We start from the raw sequence: 17,870 nt of genomic DNA, 5'->3' as shown, positions 1-17,870 counted from the left end.
TTCCTCCCTCCCATCTCCCTTTATTAGAACCCGACCGGTGCACCAAACTCCCTCCATACTTTCTACCATTTCTTGGGGAATCCCCTACTCTAATACACCACCTGTTCTGCTCTCCGACACCAGGCTAAATCTGATACCCAATCGTCTATTCTAATAGGAGCTGCCTCAGGCCCACACTATATTCCTCTTGGAAACCCCAGCCGCCAACGTTCGTCAAATTTTCTGATTTCTGATTTTTTGAGCTGTATCTGCCTAAATTGTCAGGAATAACAGTACCCGGCGGGTAGTACATTGGGCAACGACCTCTGTAGCATAAGGTTGTGAAGTCCCGTGTCTTTTCCGAACGACCTACCCCTCTTCCGCCGGGTCCGGGTACATATTCCTGACCATTTAGGCAGATACAGCTCAACACAGGTACCACATTGTTTTCACTTTATAGTTAGTCATATATACTTAATTTAGGAGAACATTTAATGTAAACAGTTTCCCTATGAAGATTAACTTCTGATACAGGTCCTGATGAATCGCTAGTCACTGTACGTTTGCGAGAAACATGTCGACCAATGCCTGGAAAAACTAGCCTAGTCTCGAAAAAAGGAACATAATATTCCATTGAGTACTGGCTAGTATTTCATTTTAATTGAAGCAGGGGACCCCCAGAATAAACCTGATCCTGCTACTCCTAGCCTCATTTTAATTCACTTATAACGTCTACACCTTCCTGGCCCCAAACCCGCACTTCACCCATACAGCAGTTGGATTGAAGATCTCCGCCAAAGAGCCCCTCTTTGAGGTGTTGCCCGTTTGGTATTGCACCGCCGACCCAACGAGGAGCATTGCCTATGATGAAGCATGACACCTGCAAGGGTGTGTGAGGCCATAATATCCAACCAAATGGATGCCCAACTGTAGGACTCCACTGAGACCCTACGGCTTCAAAATAACTGTTTGACCCTGACACTCGCCTTAATAGGAACAGTTCAGTACTTTGTTGTTCAAGCAATCTAACTATTTAAGAGCTCGGATATAGCCTCTCTGACCATGCCAGGCCCCATAACATAGCAGGGTTTGAATAGAAGAATTTCCCTTATGTTGCCATAAGGGAAATTCTGAACTTAATGCAAGGACATATACTTAGGGTGCACTTTTGAGACTTTCTTTTATAGTTGGGCCCCTAATTAGGTCTGGTGTTAATCATGACCTTTTGTGATTATTAAAATTCTGTCTATCGACTGGCTTCACTGCGAGTGACAGCATTCTGCTCTTTCACAAGGAGCATTTTGGCGCACAAAGTAGTTATGTTCAATGCCAGGAACTACTGTGGCAATGTGTGCTTTTTGAGACCAAAAACTATTTTTGCTTTTGCCAAGGCTTGTTATAACGGTGAGGGCCCAGCAGCTTCAACACCAATAGGTTTTACAAAAAGCAGGCCAAAAAAGGCCAAGCATTGACAAAACCAAAAGGATGACAACCAATTCCAGACCTACTAGCTTTGACAATGCTAGTTTATTTTGGTGGTTCCCATAATCTTATTTAAACTGGTTGCACAGATTTTCCATTGTGAATATATTGGCGAAATACTAGTATGCATCAACACGTTACTAAATGATGCTGAAATAAAATGGTACCTCAAATATTACAGTAGTATAGCAAAGGTTTCTCTCTACTTCAATTTTTTGGTGAACATTTTATTTTGAAGCAAAGAATCATCAATCTTTCTTTCAAGCGTCTGCAAATATTTGCATCTAATCAGAGAATCCAGGGAGCATTAGGCATAGCCTCATATTGCTAAAATTTCAAAACGTAAGTACACATTTGTATATTGAAACCACTGTCGGTAGAGCAGTCCGAGCGTTCACCCCAATAATAAAGGCTTTGCATTATTAAACCATAAATACAAGTTAGAACAGCATTATTACATGGACATAAATATTACCTTAATTGCCGACAATGCTCTTCCCTGATCCATAATGTGGTACTTTAAACTTCCAGATAAAGGGTTTGTGCTGTAGGGGGTTGGGTCTACTTGTCCCAAAGACAAAACACACATGAAAACTTGTTGCCCATGACCCCAAACAATAATTCCTGGGCTTCGGGCTACAGGAATTCCACATCCCCGATTTCTGTAACTATCAATAACAACACTGTTTCTATGGGCTTCGGGCTACAGGAATTCCACATCCCTGATTTCTGTAACTATCAATAACAACACTGTTTCTATGGACAGCTTGAAGGGCTTGGTATAATTGGGTGCAGGCTAACCGACATCAACTGTCAAAACAAGGGTGGGGCCTAGCTACACGGGCCCACACCCGCTTCGTCAAGTAATCTCTAATAACTTTGCCTAGCTTCTCAAAGTCCTTAACTGGCTGCGAGAAATATGGCTCAAATGTAAGGCACCTTATTCATCAGGACAAATGGGCAATGCAAAGCCTAGCTGCCAAAGCTACGCCATTCCAGACTAACCATCACCTGTAAGTTTTGGTGGGGAGCTCATTATTACTCAACCTCCTGGATACTTTTTCACTCCTATGAACTACCATAGTAATTTCTAGAGAATATGGCAGCTACAGATACAGGGCTTAGTACCTCCCGCGACCAGATGATTAAGCAGGTGTCTTGAAACCTATAACCTATTACAGAATGACAACTTTTGAAGATACAGGTGGGAACTTTAAATGGTTAATTTAGGAAGCTGGCTCTTTATATAGTATTAACACAAACTATTCCTTGGGTCTACAATTGTAACGTGAGCATGAAGAGTGAAAGACCAAAGTCTCACACGATCTAACTGTGGGAGAAATCCCTTTCAGGACGAAATCCCTCACCCACCAAAGGCTGCATGCTTCATCATCAGGGATTCTCCTCTTGGTGGGAGAGCCTAGTGTGAGAAGGTTGCCTGGCATATGCTGTCCACTAATTAAAGTGGGCACCCTGTACCAGTCCATACAACCCTTATGATGTATGAGGTCAAAGACAACCCTATTGAAATCTATCCTAGTGGTAGCTATAGAGAGCAGCCTTCAGGCCTAATCTTGAATGAAGGTAAAGCACCTTGTTTTACCAGAATAACACCTCCCAAACGGCTAAATGAAAGGAGAACCACAGTGTTAATATAAAAATATGTATTTATTAATAGAACACTCTACTAGTCTCTATATGAGACTAAGGCACAAAGCACACAATGCTGAATCAATCGAACATCCGTAAATAGCAAAATACACAGCGGGCTACATGGGAGACCGAACCATATACTAAACAAGCATTTGCAATGCAATAGGTCTCGCAGCATTAAAGTTTGAGTTACTGGCATTGTAAATGACAATGGTTTGCATTAATTTTTTTTTTAATTTGCAATTGGTATATAAACATTGTTTGTGAATGGTTAGCTGTTGCTTATGCTATATAGAGTGCCAGTCTTGCTTGTTATAAGCATGCTGATTTATAGCGCTCCGATACCTACGGGTAAAGTTTGCGCTATATAAAAGTGAAAACTAATAAATAAATAAAAAACAGCCTACCTGTACCACGCCCGTTCTTATGACAGAAGCATGCACAAAGAGAGAAGGGATAGAGGTGTGCACACACAAGGAAGCAGGGACGTGCACACATGAAACAATGGAAGCGCAGAGGTACGCATAAACGTGGGGCACGGGAAGGCAGGGGGATGCACACAAGAGAAGCTGAGAGGTGCAAGCGGGGATGGGGAGGCACAATCCAAGTGTCCTTTTCCTCCACCCAATAACAAACGCTGTGCCTCTGCCTCAGGCCTCCCCCACCACCACCAATCCCAACCCCTTCCCCTATTAAATGTAAATGGAGTTGGTGCCTTCATATCCATCTGGAAGGTCAGGAGTCGTAACATCGTAGGCTAATTAGAATTTTTAAAATAGGGAACACTCTACAAAGCAAGAACGATTAAGGAGAACAATTTGAACGACCTCTTAGCCCTACTAGGAACAGCAACAAATGCTGTGCATGAGTTTACAGTAATACAGCTTCTTTCCCAGTAAAAATGATCCATTGTTGAGGCTTGCTAGGATCGAAGAGAACGAGAGAGAAGCAACAGACAAGGGCAAGAGAGCATTTCCTGAAAAGATGCTCTTACAGGGGGAGTACTACAGAATCCTAACCATGTATGAGGTTGAGCAATATAGCTGGCTGCAATCCTTGCACAATGCAAACTGCCAGAACTAAGAATTTTAGACATCTTCCATGATCACAGGAAGTGTTTCATATTGCACAAAAGCACACATAAAATATTCAGTGGAGTATAATCTTAGTATCTCGTGACACTTCACTCAGTGGCAAGAGCTCTCAACGACAAGGTCGAAAGAGGACATACACGCTCAGTTATGCAACTGAGAAGTTCCATTTGTAATAGGGATGGAACACAGTATAACAAGCAGTGACAAAGCCAAAAGTTAAAAGCAAAATACTTTCTTTATGATGTTGTGCAGCATTTGCCCCCCAAAAAGTGTTGTGATGCACACAGAGCGCATACCGTTATGATGCTACTGGTGCCTGCATTCTTCAATAGACATGTGCATGCATGATGATGTGTGAGCATTTATCACCATACAGTCCTACAGAATGACGCCACTTGGCACTGTAAATTAAAAAAATCCACTGAGCTACAGTGCATTTGAGCAAGCGGGGCAGCAGTACAGCAAATGGGACCATCCTAGCCTTCAAACAAATGTAAAAAAAATATATATGACACGGTCTGGTTTTTTTGGGGGGCGTCAGCACAAAGATGTTAATTTGTTTTTATAATTGATCGATTCAGTTACCAATAAAAATTAAATTTCATATATTGAAGCCAACAAAACTTATAAAGCCTGAACCAGTTGATAATGCAATGTCTTCAAAGTTTCTTTCAAGTCTAAGGACAAGATACAGATATAAAAGTACCAAAAGTTGCTAGGCCGCATGGTTCGGCATCCAAATGACTTGTCATTCACACTTAATTATAAAGCATTGTCATGCAGAGTTTCTGAGATGAACACATTACGTGAAAATTAACACATAGCAAACCTGCAAGACGCGCTAACAAAAGCCCGAGACACTACCTTTCCCAAAGTGGAAAGGCAGGAGATATTGTGAAGTCGGTGTGACAGGGTACAGCATGTTGACAAAAAAAAAAAATAATAATAAAAAAAAAAAAAAAAAAATCACAAAAACCCCCCACAAGCGAGGTAAACAGTCTCCGACACCATGAGACTAGGAATGAGACAAGGTGGTAAAGGATGTTTCTAAGGCGATGCCGGACCTTCTAAAGGATGCATGGAAAGGTAAGAGTTTTGTGATGAATGTCATTTAAAAAGGAAAGTCAACTATTTGATTCAAATTTGATTGAGGTGGACTAGCAAGTCTGAAATCTCTGAACGCCTTAAAGACCACTCAATTTCCATATGCAGAATGCAACGGGGAAGTCATTGTAGAATGTTGGCAATCCGATATTTAGACTGGGCACGTAGGCGGGACGAGGTGGTCAAAGAAGCGACAGAAGAGCGTCTGGACATACAAATTAGTTGGATGAAAATTCACTGGAAATATTTTGAATATAGCCACAAGTAAGGAACTATATATTTAAATAAATTAAAAAAGGGAGTAGATTGGATATCTGAAAAGAGTCTCTCACAAGCGCTTAGTGGCATGAACACAGTATGATGGGACATGGATCCCCACATGCCTCATTTCCTTCATGCCATTCAAAGCATCCAGACGGCCATCACTCAAATCTTGAGCGGGCGGCAGAGATGTCAGAATTGGAGTATTTAAATATTGTCAGCTTTCGATCCTGTGATGCTGGGGTACACAACAATTTCTGCAGCATGTACACGACTTACTCAGGTTACCTCCGATTAACATTAATAACCAGTCTGCAGCCGACGCCAAAGCAAACAAGGAAGACAAGCTGAGGATCGCCGGGCGCAAAACCGAAACCGCGTTGGGAGCGCACGAGACGCCGTCGCCGTGCACATCAGCTGTCCCGGCGCAAGCTGTGGATCACGGAGAAGACACGCCGAGCTCCGACTCTGAATTGGAGCCTGCTGCCGCCGAGAGTGACCAGCTGCGGAGGGAGAGGGACATGCGAAAAGAGCCCAGTGAGTGAGGAGGGTGTGGGGGGGGTAGAGGGAGGGGATGTGTGTGCGCGGCGGCGGGGGGTTTCTCTATGTGTGTGTGTGTGTGTGTGTGTGGCGGCGGGGGGGTTCTCTATGTGTGTGTGTGTGTGTGTGTGTGTGTGTGTCTGCTTACAAGGAGCCATGGGAGACCGGAGATGGTGAACGTGCGCGCGACCCGATCCGTTTACGCGCATGCCCATCTCTTGTCTCCCTTAGCTCCTTGTAAGCAGAACTGATCACAATAGGCCTTGCAGCGACGATCGCTTCGCGATCCGTTCGCAAGTGCGAGACCTAAAAAAAAGGTATAACAACTACTTAACTAGACACCATGCCTAGAGCATGTAGAATCGAGTGACACAGGTAGCCCACGGAAGACAGGTGCAGTGCGGGAATGCAGACGCGTGGTCTGCATAACTGTATGGGAAAGTCCAGTTGCAAATTTACAAGTTAAGGACACTTCTAAGAGGACTTCGAGCAAACCCTTTGGAACTTAGGAGGTTATAGGCCAATCCACCAGTGAGTAACAAAGTACCTGTGCTATCTATCCCAGGGGAGCCAGGTGCATAGGATTTAAGTGCTGTTTGAAACCTTTGTCGTTTTCAATGGAGAGCTGCAAAGAAGTCCTGCTGCTGGGAAGGGTAAGAATGTCCAGTGGAATACAAGCCTGGATTCGAAGTGAGAAGAACCTGAAAGCAGAGGGGCCAGGGTCTGGGTCACTTCAGGTGACAAGGGGCTCGGTAGTCGAATGCCCACCGATGTCCAGTGCTTTAGGAGTGAAGAAGGGTTGCTTGACTCTGCAGACACAGGGACCAGGAGACATCGAGGATGACCAGGATCCAGAGGTGAGCTGTCCCACAAAGGATGTAGCTGTCCGGCTGGAGCAACAACAAGCCTTGGCAAATGCAACCCACGAGGTCAGAGGAAACGGGTTACGGTGTAGACCAGCAAGGTCCAGGGGACTCTTCAAGCAATGGAGTCAGGGCACATCTGGAGCAACCACGTAAGCCTAAGAATATACTAGCTGACCCTCACCAGGACACACGGGCCAACGGACCAGGGATCGCGAGGAGACCTCAAGCAAGTTTGCAAAGTACCAGCCCACAGGACACTCGTGGAGTGGAACCTGGAAATCTTCAGTGCAAATACTGCTCGGGTCAGGACTACAAATGTAGATTATATATACACAGAGTTCAATGCACAAGCTCGGGAATCATCACTAAGCATATGCAACTGCAAATGTATGCGGAGCACAGGGGTTCTGGTTGCACGGTCCCCACGAGGGATACTGGTCTTTGAATCGCTGAGAGGGCAGATCAACTTCAGGGACCTTCGGGAACCCACCTCCTGTGTTGCTGAAATCTTCTGAGTTCTCAGGAGCTCGGGAGAAGCAAACAAGTCAGAGGCGTTTTGGTGCCTGCTTTTGCAGGGGAGTTACTCCTTTAAGGGGGATTCTTCAGTTGTACAGCGTCGTGCAGGCAGTCGAAGTACTTGGTTTCATCTTAGCAAAATCGTGGCCAGGTAAAATCTAAAGTCCTGTAGTCAGTTAACCCATTTTATACGAATGGGAAGGAGTTGGAAAGATTCTATGGACCCTGCTAGTGGATGGGCAGGACAGAGGGGTGCTACTCCCATGTCCTTTGTCCAGTTTCACGCCAGAGCAGGAGCAAATGGCTCCCAGAACTGGTTTGAGCTGGACTATGCACAGGGACACCAAATGTGTCCCCAGTGCAGACTTTCTGGTACTCTCAGAGTGCACACACCCAGCCCCAATACACTAAACTCGGCCTTTCAGGTGGTCACACCTCCCTGTGACAGGATGCCTATTGTCAAGCCTTCCTCTGCTTGAGCTTGGCTCAGCAGCAAGAGAGCAGATTTGTCTCTGTTGCTGGCAACATCCATTTTGTGCTGCCCAGGTCGAGAAAGCTGGTACCGGTTAGACCGGTGACCCACATGTCCCTTTGGAAGGGTGGAATCATACTCCCACACCAGTTACTGGTGTGGAGGTATGATTCCAAGGCGTTTGACACCAAACACAACATGTTTCTAAGCAGCCGTTTTAAAGTTAGCATTTACCACGCAGTTATAATGCACTTAAACATGTATGTCTGGATGAATCACAGACAACCCCGGAGAATTGTCTCCGAAGGCTGCAGAGGGGTTCTGCTCATGCAGGGGCACCCTCTCACGTAAAACTCAGCACCCTACCTTCAGGATTGTTAAGGCCTGCGATAGGGGTGACTGATAGGTATTTAAGTGTAGTGATTTAGATAGATATAGTGAACCTATATCTCTTAAGTAAGTGGTGCAAGCACCAGCTTACACAGTGCTGTAGCAGGCTTGTTGTGCCAATTTAGATGGCCGCTCAGGGGTGGCATAATACATGCTTAAGCCCATGGGAGGCCTCTGGGGTACCTATGCCCTGGGTACATGGTATACCATATACAAGGGACCGAAAAGTGTATCCCAGAATCCATTCTGGAGTGTACCTAAAGGGGAGAAAGCAGATAGACTGGAGTCCTGAATAGCAGGATCAGTCAGACTAGTCCAAAAACAGTGTGACATAAGCAAAAAGTGGGGATAACCATAAGAAGCAGATACTTCTTTCCTACACCTAGTCTCACCAAGGGGTACAACCTCCTCTCTACGAGGCAGGAGCTCAAGAATGTTTTTGGTAATCCTACTCTATTGAGGATATACTAAATCCACCAGATGAGAGCTACCAGGAGGATAGTGGTGAGGGTGCAGCGCAACACAAAGGTATCAAACTGTGAAGGTGGTGAAGTTAAAACAATCTAGGAGGAAGAAAGCAATCTTTAATAACGTGTTCCTACTGACAGGGTTAAAAAGACAGTTCAAAAAGTAGTATGGATTTACAATTGTAGACTCAAGGAATAGTTTGTGTTGTTTCTAACTTGTCTGGGGATAGTTTCCTTGCAGGTCTTTAAATATTTTCCCTTGGACCACCCCCCCTACCTTTCTTTGTGTTATATATCTTTATATAGTATACCAAAAAGGGGTCTACTGTGCAGAGAGTCTAAGGGGTCCATTAGGATGCCCGTCCGCCACCCTAATGGAGAAGTGGACCGCCCGCTAACAGTGCGGGGGTCCCGACAATGGCATTAGGATGCGCCCGCCACATAGGCGGGCGCATCCTGTATGTTTACCATTCCTGCTCCGCCCGCCGCAATGGTAAAAGTGCACGCTGTGCTTTTCAAAGCGCAACATGACAGGCACCGCGCGGTGCCTGCCATGTTGCACTTTGGAATGCGGGGGAGGGGGTACCATAGGTACCCCCCATGTGCACCCCCCAAGCCACGGACTCCCAGGGGGCCCGCAAGGGGCCCCCGCAGGGAGTCTCCGCATGCCTTTCCGTGGCGGCATTGCCGCCACGGAAATGCATTGTGCAAAGCCCATTGTAATATGGCGGGCGGTGTCTAAAAGACACCGCCACCATTTTACTGGTTTTCCGCCCCGGCCGCTAGGAGACCGGGGCGGAAAACAGGCGGGCGGTATTTCACACCGCCGCGGTCCCTCCCGCCATCCAAATCTGGCGGTGGGGAATAGGGCTGATGATGTCGGGCGGATTTCCTCCGCCTGGCTGGCGGTAGCCACCGCCAGCCTGGCGGAGGAAATCCGCCCGACATCCTAAAGGACCCCTAGGTATCGCTTATAATGGGACAGAGGCTTGCTCTAGCAATCCCACGGTGCTCTCTTATGAGGTAGTGTTGTCGAGCAGCCTTAGGCTTATCAGAGGAAAGTGGTAGGCATTTAATCCAGAGTCCGTAAGCGGGACACACACACTCAAAGAAATCCAACACCAATTTATAAAAATAACAGATTTTTATATGAATTTAGACACTAAGATCATCTGAATCGGGTAAGTACTTTTAGAGAGGTTTTTAGCATTTAAATGAAAATTAGGGCTCCCGGTTTTATGGTATTTATTTTTTGGCCATTTTTTCTGTATTTATCCACATTTATTTTGCCACAAGCGAAAGACGACGCTACAGCTGATATTTTTCAACATTTATTTTTCCTTCACCTATACTTTTCTTTCTTGGTTTCTATCTTTCTCTCTTTGTTTATTTCTATCTGTCTTACTTCCTTCCTAAATTTGTTCCTCCCTCCAATTTATCCCTCTCGCTCTTCTTCCCTCCCTCCCTCTCTTCTTTACTGAATTCCTGCTTTCCCTCCTCTCTTCCTACCTTCTTTTCCTGCTCCCATTCTTCCTGCTTTTGCAACAACTGCCTGAGAGAGGCATGGGATAACTATCACTCCTCACCTACCGGTGGCTGGAATTGTTTATTTATAATAAAGACAAACGTCATCCCGTGTAGCACAGTACTTATTGATTTTTAGTGGGAAACTCCTTCCAAGATTGCCGGACGAGTCTGCACATGCTTCACGTCAGTCAGTCTTGTAACTGAGCCAACGTTGAGAGATATTGGCTTTGCCAATGCTTTTTTATAGTCCTGTACTGTTAAGCTACAAAGTAGAAGAAGAAGCACAATAGCCGCTTGATTACTTTCCCTTGCGTTGTTCATTACTTTCCCAGTGACCACCTTTACATTGAGCAATTCTCTGAGGCATTGTGTCAGCTGTTTTTGTCCTCGTTTTTTCTTAGTCAGTCTTTATGGGGGATATTTATTGTGGGCCTTTCTAAATTTGGACCATAAATATTGGAGTGCAAGGTATAATCTTATGCCAAACTGAAAACGTAATTTAAACATTCAGACAGTGCAGTTCTTCAGGGATGTGGAATTCCTATAGCCCGACGCCCAGGACATATTGTTTGGGGTCAAGGGCAACAAGTTTTAATGTGTATTTTGTCCTTGGGACAAGTAGGCCCAACTCCCTGCAGCACAAACCCTTTTGCTGCCAGTTTGCAGTGCCACATTAAGGATCAGGGAAGGGTACATACAGCCTGTAGTTAAGTTAATATTTGTGTGCATGTGTTACTGCTGTTCAAACTTGTATGTATGGTTCATTAATTGAAAGCCGTTATTATTAATGTGAGCACTCTAAGTAAATGTACGTTCTGACTGCACTACTGACAGTGGTTCCAGTATGAAAATGTGTACAAAGTTTAGCAACATGAGACTATGCATGATGCTCACAGAATGCTCTCTGATTAGATGCAAATATTAGCAGAAGCTTGAAAAACAGATGAATGTTTCTTTGCTTTTAATATAAAATGCTCCTAAAAAATGAAAGATGGGAAAAAACATTTTGCTTAACTACTGTAAAAATTCAGGTACCATTTCTTTGCAGCATCATTTAGTAAAATGTGTTGATGCATGCTAGTATTTCCCAAAAATATTCATATTGGAAAATGTGTGTAACCAGTTTTAATAAGATTATGGGAAACACAAATAAACAAGCCTTGGCAAAGCCAGTATGTCTGGCATTGGTGGTAAGCTTTTTAGTTTTGGCCATGCGTGACTTGTTTTGGCATGGCTTTTGTTAAACCTTATTGACGTGAGAGCTGCCGGGCCCACCATTATAACAAACATTGGCAAACGCAAAAATTGTTCTTGGTCTCAAAAAAGCACACACTGCCATATTAGTTACTGGCACTGAACAAAACTACTTTGCTTACCGATATGCTCCTTGTGAAAGAGCAGAATGTTGTCACTCACAGTGAAGCCAGACGATTCTGAGCGAGAGAGAGAGAGAATTTTAATAAACACAAAAGTCATAGTTAACGCCAGACCAAATTAGGGGCCCAATTATTAAAGAAAGTCTCAAAAGTGGATCTTTGGTATATGGCTTTCGTGAATTCACAAGAATTTACATTAGTAGGGCAAGAAATTGTACTTCTACAAAATATTTGCGAACCGCATTTCAACATGAGCAAATATGCATGTGTAGATTTGCTCATGTGAAAACCTGGATGTTTGAAAGTTCATTTTCCCTCCAACTACTTTTTTCCCAACTCTGAAAGAAGGTTTACGTCTGCCACTCTCAGGAGTAGATTTCCAACATTTCTCAGTATGGGAAAGATTAGAGAAGATTTGTTGAAAACCCTTAAAACATGCAAGTTAGTAGGTTTACACAGACTCAAAGGGACATTCCAACCCTGGAACTACTGCTTACCACCATCATCAGTCCCAGTATGTAGATCTCCGGAAACGTGGCAACATAAAATGATTACTAGTATTCAAACACTACTATGGTATATGCCCTGGTATAATCCGAGAGGCTACATAACAGCTCTTATTTAATGACATTGCTGCTATAATTTGTGGCAGCACTACATGGCACCAAAGGGACAAGTGGATTTTGTTACAGGACAAGTAGATTTAATAAGTAACTTGCCCCATGGACAAGTAGATATTTTAATAAATTCCACACCCCTGTTCTTTATAGAATATTTTCCAGCAGCGCCGGGGTGCTTGGGTTATTTATATTTATAAAGTTTTATATAACGCAAGCTTGATCCCGAAGGATATCAGAGCGCTTTACAATTTGAGGCAAAGGTAACAAATCAGAACAATGTGTAGAATGTCCATTCCCAGTGCAGCCTATCCATTCCCTGTGCAGAATGGACATTATGTTTTTATTGTATTTATTTTTATTTATTTATAAAGTTAGAAGGATATCAGAGCGCTTCACAATTTGAGGCAAATGTAACAAATCGGAACATTAGTCTAACATGGACTGCCCATTCCCAGTGCATCCGGTCCATTCCCAGTGCAGCCGGTCCATTATGTCCTACAGAAGCATGGACTGTCCATTTCTAGGGCAACTTGTCCTTTCCCTGTGTAGACTGTCCATTCCCAGTGCAGCCTTAATTTCCAGGACGGCCCCTAGCGCCTTGAGACCTGTAAGGGTGAGTAGTTCGCGCTTTACAAATACGGATTTACATGTGAGCAATGACTGCATGGGTGTGGTCCTGAAGTTCGAGATGCAGAAGAGGTGGGAAATATAAACAGCCTAAAAATGCCAGTCTGCTGCTGAGCCAGTAGCTGAGGGACTAGGCGTCTTATGTGAAGGGGAGTTGACAATGGTGGGGTGGGCTTCATTAACCCCTTGATGCAAGGGGCACAATCTCCCTACTTCAAGTTATCCAGGAAGAATGTCGGAGACCATCAAAATGGGGCTTTAAGCTTCGATAACACCAAAACAAGTGCCCGAGTGCCTGATGAGGGGGGAGAGTCTGCAGGGGTTTAAAGGACTTGGGCATGGGCAGGTTCCATGGCTTTGTATTAAAGGACTCTATTAAGGTTCTAGCTTTGCACATTACATTATTAGGAAGATTTTGTCTAGTGGCTAAGCTGATGTCTCTTTGATCCCGACTATGCACCAGACCACATTTTGTAAATCTGAGGAAATTACTCCTTATTCCTGGTCTGACCTCCCTACCCAACCCAGTTTAACCTCACAATTGACATCCATTTAGAAATGACTGCGTACTTTGGAAGCTATATGTCCGTCATTTCAGACGGCAGACTGCCCGATTTAAAGCTCTGAATGTAAGATGAAAACCACTGCTTCGCATTTCAGTATTATTAAGCATTACAACATTCAGAAGTTGATCACAAGGGCACCGTTGAATTTGGTATACATTACACATTTCAGTTTGTGTAATGCACTAATCATCCATATTATCATTAGTTCCACATTAGTAGTACGGACAGCGGGAGAGGGTGGCGGGTGCTGGAGCCTGGCTCAAGATGGCGGTAGACACAGTCAGTGAATTCTGCTGTAGCCCTGTAGTACCAGAGAAATAGAGTAACAATCGCTCTACTTTACATGTCAAGAAAAAGGAAATTGTGCATGGACGACCCAAAAAAATAAATAAATTAAAAAAAGAAGAAAGCAAGAAGCATAATATTTAAAGAAAGGTTAAAAGCTAAATTTATATACGTTAACAAGAGGAGGGAGAGATACACTTTTTGGGAGGTAATGCTCCCAGCGGGTGAGTATCTGGTAAATAACTGCGACTCAGAATACGGCACCCATGTCAAGGCAGTTTGTAAAGGGAGCACTTGTCTAACACCCACTCTTCCTGTACCCTAAAACGTAATCACCAAATACAGTTTACACATACTCTTGCTATAACGTCCTTGGATTATAGCAGCAGAGTTTATTCTGGATACATAACAAATGATTTATCAAACTTCAGAGCCACTCATCTGCCTACGCAGCCACCCTGCTTGCGCCACAGGTGACAGCAGAAAGAACAATAAAGCCTCGTTAACAAGTAAATGGTCTTCAAAAGACCTGTGAAGTACTCAGACGCGGCTGTGTGCGCCCGGGAAGGAATTTCCAGCAGCAGCAAGGGGTTGGAGAGGGGGGGGGGGGGAGAAGCGGGGGCGAGATAACTCTACATTGGAGCATGGCAGCTCAACAACATTTTCTAGTATTTTGCCGTTTTTACAAATAAACACAGACAAAGGAAACATTCTTTTCCGTCTGTATTTATATGTAAAAATCTGTTTAAACGGAAAACCGGGAGCCCTATGAAAATACACTTGTATTGCAGATATGCTGTAATGTTATCCTATGGGGGAATAAACATATACTGCATATTGTCACTTATCAACTCACTGGACTATACTTATAGCCTTAAGGTAAGTATGGGGCAAGGTCCAAGACAGCTCCTCGGCCGGCTTAGGAGTGTGTGGGTGCAGAGGGGCTTTTTTTGGTGCTGGGTGCCCAATCAAAGTCAATGGGAAATGGTCCGGTTGAAAAGAGGTTGGAAGCAGGGACAGGGCTAGCCTGGTTAGTTGGCACAATCACCCCCCACACCCTTGGACTAGGGCTGTAGAGAGTGAGGGCAGGGGTGCTTTTAGGAGCCTGGTTTGTGGTGATCAGAGGCTCGCTTTCTCTGCATTTTAGGGAACTGATGAAGAGGGGAAACGGGGCATCAAGGCCGCTCTGTGCTGGCCTGGTGGATCCGGACATCCCTTGATGGTAGGTCTACTTTGTGCTGTTGTAGTATCGGCTGGATCACCAACAATTCTTAGTTGCTGCAAGGGATCCGGTTTCCCGGGAATTGGTGCTGGAGGGCTCATGGACAGTCTAGCGTCTCGTCACTTGCTGAAGAGTCGGGACTGATCTCTGGGAGCACCGAACACCTACTCCTGGGTGGCTGCTAGGTCAGTGAGACCAGGGGTCATCAGCTCAGTAAACTGGAGCTTGCGTTATGGTGCCTGCGGGATCCAAGGAAGTAGCTCCGATACTCCACGGGAGATGCTAGCTGCTTGGCGAAGTGCTGGCAGTCCTCCTAGGCTTTTGGAGGTCGCACAGCGGCAGGAAAAGTCATCACAATTTTCAGGAGCAGCAGACAGGCTAGCAGAGTTGGCACCAATGAAGTCGCAGGTCATCAGTTCTTCCTTCTCCAGCGCTTCTTTGTCCTACTTTCTTGAGTTAGTGGAGTCTGATTTCCTGATGTCAGTGGGCCACCAAAATATTCAATTTAGGGGGACCAATGGGAGTGAAGGGTAGTAGCCAATGAGCTACGTACCACTGGGGTCACTTCCCCCCTGGATTACCACTTCCTATGGTGAGTGGGCAATACCCTGTCCCAGAGTTCCTAAGTCCACCACACACACAGGATGGTGGAAGCGAAATGTTCTAGTTCACTTCAGGCAACCCACTTTAGGGGTGTGAGTAGCCTGGAGGTGCAAAACCCATCCATGCATAGCTAATTTCCCACCTCCCCTGGTGCCAAATGCACCTCAGGGCAGGGGTGGCATCCTCCCGGTCTAGATGAAGGCAGGCTTGCATATCAAAGGGAGTGGGCTATTTGGATTTCCCTGCCTTCACATGCTAATTTACTCACCATCCTGTGGGAGGAGATGTAGAAACCTCCTGCCAGAGCAGGCATTGTTTCTGACCTCTGAGAGTGGGGCTCTCACCTCGTACGGGGTCAGAAACTCACCTGCGGTGGCAGGCTGAGCAGTACCAGTCAGTCAGCACACTAGAGGATCGGTAGGGTTCAGGAGGTAGCACTGAGGTACCCTCAGAGTGCATGCATGCATTAATACACCCATCACTGGAATCAATTTGGGCTTATTAATACGAGGTGTTAATACCAAACACCATACGTTTCAGTGAATCTATTATTTCGCATTGAAACTGGTTTTTACCAGTGCCTAATACATACCTTAATATGGCTTCCCTGCCCACTTGTAAATTCCAGCAACAGGGGCATATCTACTCATGCAGGTATGTCCTCACATGAGGTAATATACCAGGCTTAAGGGCTCCGAGGCCTGCTACAGGGGGGACTAACAAATAGCCCATGCAGTGTCTTTGGCATGGCACACAGGAGAATGCCACGTCATATTCTCAAAGCAATGCCAAAGGGGATGATGGACGGAGCGCTTGAGCAAATCAGACACTAACCCCAGTCAACTAATCTGGGTTTAATCCATCATCATTCTTTAGCTCACTCCACCACCCTAATTCAGACAGGGCCATATGTAAATCAGTCGGACCATGTGCCTCATGGGAACAGTCCAGCCTGAACTGCCAAGCCATTTCTTCCCTGGACGGGAAACAAGCATCCTGGGACCGGTTTCGGGTTCATAACCCTTATCAGCCAGGCTATCTTGCAAGGGACCCACGTCTGGGCATACCCTGCCAACTTAGGGCGAACAAAGCGATACCAAAGGGGATGATGGACAGAGCGCTTTCGCAAATCAAACACTCATCCCCTGTCAACTGATCTGGGTTTAATCCATCATCATTCTTTAGCTCATACATGGTTTGCACTATTTTTAAGGAGGGAAGTAGTGGTTTCAGAGACCGCACATCTCAATTCACACAGGAGAGGGAATATATAAACGACTTTTTAACCATATGTAAGTGGTGCAGTAACGGTACAATAGCACTTTACTACCATAGGTGCCTTAAGACGTGTTGGTATAAAATACCTCCATGTAAACATAAAATAACTTATTACCTAAGCACTCAAAATAGAAGTCCAAATACAGTAATCTGAATTATCACAGTCTTGGTGATCTTAGTCACTATTAGTTCAAACAAAAGAAAGAAGTCAAAAATCTTAGTTTGACAACTCTACCGGCAACAATTGACATTGATTGACAGACTGGCTGTCATTATAGGTCAGTGCCTGCAGAGAAATGCAAATCCTCGCTGTTGTTTTTTTGTCAGACTGGCTGTCATCTTAGGTCAGTGCCTGCAGAGAAATATAAATCCTCGCCTGTTGTGTTGTTTTTTTGTCAATCTTATATATGTGACCACTGTCAGTGTCATCGCTCCAGCTCAGAGACCTTGCAATTGGAACGGACAAGTCCAAAAAATATCTTGAGGCCAGTTTGTGTCCCACTTCCTCGCGGGATGCATAGAAGAAGAAAAAAACTCTGTCCTGACACTTTCTAATTTTAAATAAGGTATATTTTCGGTTAGCCCTTGCCCCTCACCAGAGTCCCTGAGATGAAACAAGTTCCTTGCCTGTAACAATGGTTTGCAGTTTAAAAATCTTCTGGATTCACATACTGCACATATTCCGCCATCTAGTGGCTGGAGTCAGAAAGTCCTACTTGTTTAAGCCTTTTCTTTTAATCCACTCGTTTTTGTGAAAATAAACAAACATTAATGAAATGACCATTGAAAACACATATTAAAGAATATATGGACCACATAAGTATAAGCAGAAATTATGTTAAGGCCACTGATATAACACACACACAATGAATGATGAGAATGAAATGCACTAATTCCATATGTAGGTACTGTTATATACAAACAATTGGCATATTGAATAGG

The 17,870-nt window shown here is 44.6% G+C and overlaps 1 protein-coding gene across 5 annotated transcripts in view; it reads right to left on the bottom strand.

Moving 5' to 3' along the window:
* TOE1 (target of EGR1, exonuclease) overlaps nucleotides 1-17,870 on the bottom strand; it is a 103,784-nt gene that overhangs the window by 81,548 nt on the left and 4,366 nt on the right. For 2 of the 5 annotated variants that reach the window (XM_078671783.1, XM_078671782.1), the window contains one exon: nucleotides 11,728-11,784. The exons of the other annotated variants lie outside the window; for them this stretch is intronic. The gene's annotated coding sequence lies outside the window, so the exon portion shown is untranslated. Of the gene's footprint in view, nucleotides 1-11,727; nucleotides 11,785-17,870 lie in introns of those variants that run through there. 5 annotated transcript variants of the gene reach the window in all.

The sequence above is a fragment of the Lissotriton helveticus genome, chromosome 1_2 (genome assembly GCF_964261635.1).
Source record: "Lissotriton helveticus chromosome 1_2, aLisHel1.1, whole genome shotgun sequence".
NCBI lineage: Eukaryota > Metazoa > Chordata > Amphibia > Caudata > Salamandridae > Lissotriton > Lissotriton helveticus.
This window is presented reverse-complemented; position numbering and strand designations above follow the sequence as displayed.